The sequence below is a fragment of the Myodes glareolus genome, chromosome 17 (genome assembly GCF_982192425.1).
Source record: "Myodes glareolus chromosome 17, mMyoGla1.1, whole genome shotgun sequence".
Taxonomy (NCBI): Eukaryota; Metazoa; Chordata; class Mammalia; order Rodentia; family Cricetidae; genus Myodes; species Myodes glareolus.
The window spans coordinates 60940148-60944457 of NC_142042.1; the positions used below are offsets into that span (position 1 = coordinate 60940148).

Sequence of the window (4310 nt, forward strand, 5' to 3'; positions counted from 1 at the left end):
CTTTTTCCTGTCTAGAATATCGGTGTGAAGGCGTCTTCTGCTCTAAGAATAAAAACCTCAGGCTAAGGTGTCTGAACGAAAGCAGGAAGACTGTTTAATTACAGCTGTGGGAGCGACAGTCGCTATTCACAAGTTTGTGCCGGGACGCATTGACAAATGAGAGTGCTTACCTGTTTGAGCCACAGCTAGTCAAGTTCACTGTTAACATTTCCAAAATCAGTCTGAAAGGAGAGAGTACTGGCCCATTCTCTGCTCACACAGAAAAATGCTGTGGGTGGCAGGCGGAAGAGAACAAAAAAAAAACTGCATTGGCCGGGAATCGAACCCGGGTCTCCCGCGTGGGAGGCGAGAATTCTACCATTGAACCACCAATGCATCCTCAAGAGGGCCTTGTGATGGCACATTGAGAAAAGGTAAGAGAAGCCATGCATCTCAGTGAATTTTTACTGAAAACAGCGATGTAAACCAACATTTCCTCATGACTTTCTGAATTTTCCAATCCTGACGAGGAAACACAGGTCCTCCTACATGCTAGATTGTGATAAATCCGGGCCAGATTTGCCACTCAAGGACTTTCAGGGCATGACCTGCAGAATTTTTTCTACTTCTGCCTGACTTTCAGCTCGTTAGAAGGGAAATGCTAATTCCAGTTCCAAACTCGTGACTCTGAAAGGCCTCCCTTTATGTTTACCAGTGTCCAAGCAATCAGTTCAGATGTCGTGGAAACACACTGGATGTAGATCCTGGGGACAATTCTATACCACACCCTATCTGTGTGAACAGAGGAGGATCACTCTATCTGTGTGAACAGACGGAGGATCACCCTTCTCGGGCAGTCCTCACTCCAGGTCCACTGGATTGGACAGGAAGAGGGAGAGGTGTGAACGAAGCCAGCCGTCCTTCAGGTAATGCGCTGTTTTATTTCCTGGGCCCGCGGCATCCTAATGTACAACAGCTGCTCTTCTAGGACTTTGCCAAAGTGACCAACATGTGACAAAAGCAGTGAAGTAGTTGACACCATTTCCGCGGAAATGCAGACCGTTCTTAGCGCTTAAGCTGCTATTGGTTCTTTGTGGATCCCACGCCGTGCATCCGGACCCCACCCATTTCCCTACACCATTCTTAAAACCGCCCAGGAGATGGACAAAAGCAAAAAGGAAGAGCCCTTTGATGACTGCGTGACTACTGTGTGGCTATTGTAAAGCTAACAAAGTGGGGCTCCCTTAGAGAAGCCCGCACCTTGCCCTCTGGTACGTACCTTGCCCTCTTGCCTTCTTTCCGAGTGCCTCTTCTTTCTTTTGACCTTGAGCTTAGAATCTATATTTAAAACATCCTTTAATAAACCTCAATTCGAAGCTGGCAAGATGGCTCAGCAGGTAAGGTCTCTTGCTACAAGCCTGATGACCTGAACTTGACCCTGAGATCCTGCAAGGTTTTCTGACCTTCACACATGCAACAGAACCTGTACCCCACCCTGAACCCCAGAACAATGGTACTTGTGCCCTACCCTGAGCACCAGAAATAAATGTTTAAAAAAATTAAATGAACCCCAAATGTACTTTATAGTGGCTAGCTACACTGAAGCTCTTTTCTGCCGCAAAAATCTGATTTTTACCTGAATGGAGGTCCTTAAAGATAAAGGGACCCTGTAGAGTGCTGGGGGCTCCAGCATGGAACTGTGCCTGCCTGCCCTTGTCGCCACTGATAAGGACACAGTGAAGTCAGGCAGGATGCTGATCACATAGCTAGGCTTCCCAAAGTCTGCTCACTGCCCAGTACTCTCCCTTGTGTTGACTAGGGTCACGAAGAAACGCTGTATAGAAATTTATGGCTGGTGGATGTGGCCAGTGAGCAGTTTTCCCAAGATAATTTTATCACGTAAAGGTTTTAAGAACTACTGCGTAAACAGTGCCTGACTACCTCAGTCAGTAAAGCATGAGACTCTTAATCTCAGGGTTGTGTGTTTGAACTCCGCACTGGGTGCATAGCAATATTTTGTGGGCTGGAGAAAGGGTTCATTGGTTAAGAACACTGACTGTTCTTCCATAGGTCCTTCAGTCCCCAGCAACCACACGGTGACTCACAACCATTTCTTGTGGGATCTGATTCTCCCTTCAGGAGCACATGAAGACAGAGCACTCATATACATAATAATACATAAATAAATACACAAATCTTAAAAAAAAAAAAAAGAATACCTCACCAACCAGTCATAGTGTTGCATCCCTTTAATCTCAGCACTTGGGAGGCAGAGGCAAGTGGATCTCTGAATTTGAGGTAAGCCTGGTCTACAGAGAGAGTTCCAGGACAGCCAGGGCTACACGGAGAAGACATGTGTGGAAAACAAAAATCAACAACAAGAAAGAGGTCATTACGCAGATATGATTATGGCCTTCTCTCCAGGATGTGCTTGAGTCCATGGGATGGAGCAGGGATACATCCCTGCAGATGTGGATTCACAAAGAATGCTTTGTAGTTTGAAGGAGGTTGCTCAAAACGACCTGGTAAAGAAGGACTTCTCCATCTGACTGATCCAATGGGCATCTTTTCTCACAAGTCTTTAGTGGTCAGTCTTCTGGCTGTAATCATGGCTCATATATTTTATTGCCAGAAGCTGGAAGGGCATCAATATTATATATTTTAAAAATTAAGATATTATGTGTATGAGGTGTTTTATCTGCATGTATGTCTGTGTACTATGTACATGTCTGGTACCCAGTGAAGTCACAAGGGGACGTCAGAATTTCCTGGTGTTGTTATTGAACCTGGGTCCTCTGACTCATTTCTCCAGTATCCCGCATTACCATATTTTAATGAAGATTTCTGTACCTGTCTGAAATTAATTATGTGTTGACCATTATTTGGGTTTGTTGGAGCTATTATTAGGACAGAGGTTAGAAAGGGCCAACAGTTGCTGGGCAGTGGTGGTGCAGGACTTTATTCCCAGCACTTGGGAGGCAGAGACAATCAGATCTCTGTGAGTTCGAGGTCAACTCTGGTCTACAGAGTGAGTTCTAGGACAGAGAAACTCTGTCTCAAAAAACAAAACAAAAAGAAAAGAAGGAAGGGAGGGAGGAAAGGAGGGGGGAAGGAAGGAAGGAAAAGAAAGAAAGAAAGAAAGAAAGAGAGAGAGAGAGAGAGAGAGAGAGAGAGAGAGAAAGAAAGAAAGAAAGAAAGAAAGAAAGAAAGAAAGAAAGAAAGAAAGAAAGAAAGAAATAGGGTCAACAGTAAAGCCTCTCACAGGGCTGAAGTATGAGGAGACCTTATGAATAATTCTCATTTTCTCATTCTTGGTGCAGAACAGCTTTTCCTAACTAGGGTGTTGTGGAGGTGAGAAATTATCTCTGACATTTCTCTTCTTACATCTTTGCATTCCACAGTTAGGGACACCAATGTCAATAAGACCAAACCATCACAAAAAGTCCTGTGCCCACTTGATGTGAAGGTTTCAAAGTTCCTGCGTCACACTCCTGATGTTTGGATTGCGCCTCTCCAGTGACAGCACCTGAACTTCTAAAAGGATCAAAGTCAGTTTTCTCTTAACATTATGGATTCTCTGGGGACTTGTCAACAATTTCTATTTCCCTCAGAAATATTAAGCCCCTGTCTTCCTTAACCTACCCAACCAAATGTTTCTGTTGTTGTTGTTTGAGCTACATTTTATATACCACAAAACTCACTCTTGTGGAGTGTGCACGGGAGTGCCATTTAATTTTTATTCATAGGTTACGACCTTCACTGTTATCTGCTGCAAGAACATGATCTGGACAGGAGCCATTCCCAGCCACCAGTCACCTCTAATCTATTTTCTGTGTGTATTTTTCTATCTGTGCATTTCTTTTGGGTAGCAAGTGTAGCCTTTAGCAGCCACACCCCTGTTGTGTGCATTTCATATACGTGAGATTGTACCTGTGACACTTTGTATGACAGGTTTCTTTTACGAAGAATGATGCTACCAATATTTCTAGTGAAAATGCCAGAGGCATATAATCACTACCTCGTGTTCCTATGCCTGAATCATATTCCTTCGTATAAGTTTACCCTGCTGCCTGTGCACTCATCTGCTGATTGGTGTGTGGCTCTTGGGACTGGTACTGTACGTGCTTCAGTGTGGAAATCTAGCTTCAGCTCTCTTGGTTGTGTGTGTTTAGGAGTGGATTGCTGACCTCTGTGCCCAATGTCTAGGGGTCTCTCTTGGGAACTGCCAAGCTGACTCCAGCCGCAGCTGCACCACATGGCCCACGGCAATGTATGTCTATCTTATCACCACCTCTACTTCTTCTTCTTTCTCCTCCTTTTCTTCGTCCTCC

The 4310-nt window shown here is 44.6% G+C and overlaps 1 non-coding gene across 1 annotated transcript; it reads right to left on the minus strand.

The window, feature by feature from the left end:
• Nucleotides 1-304: 304 nt before the first annotated feature.
• On the minus strand, nucleotides 305-375 carry Trnag-ccc (transfer RNA glycine (anticodon CCC)). The gene has a single exon. It is a non-coding gene; the product is annotated as a tRNA-Gly (tRNA).
• Nucleotides 376-4310: the final 3935 nt, after the last annotated feature.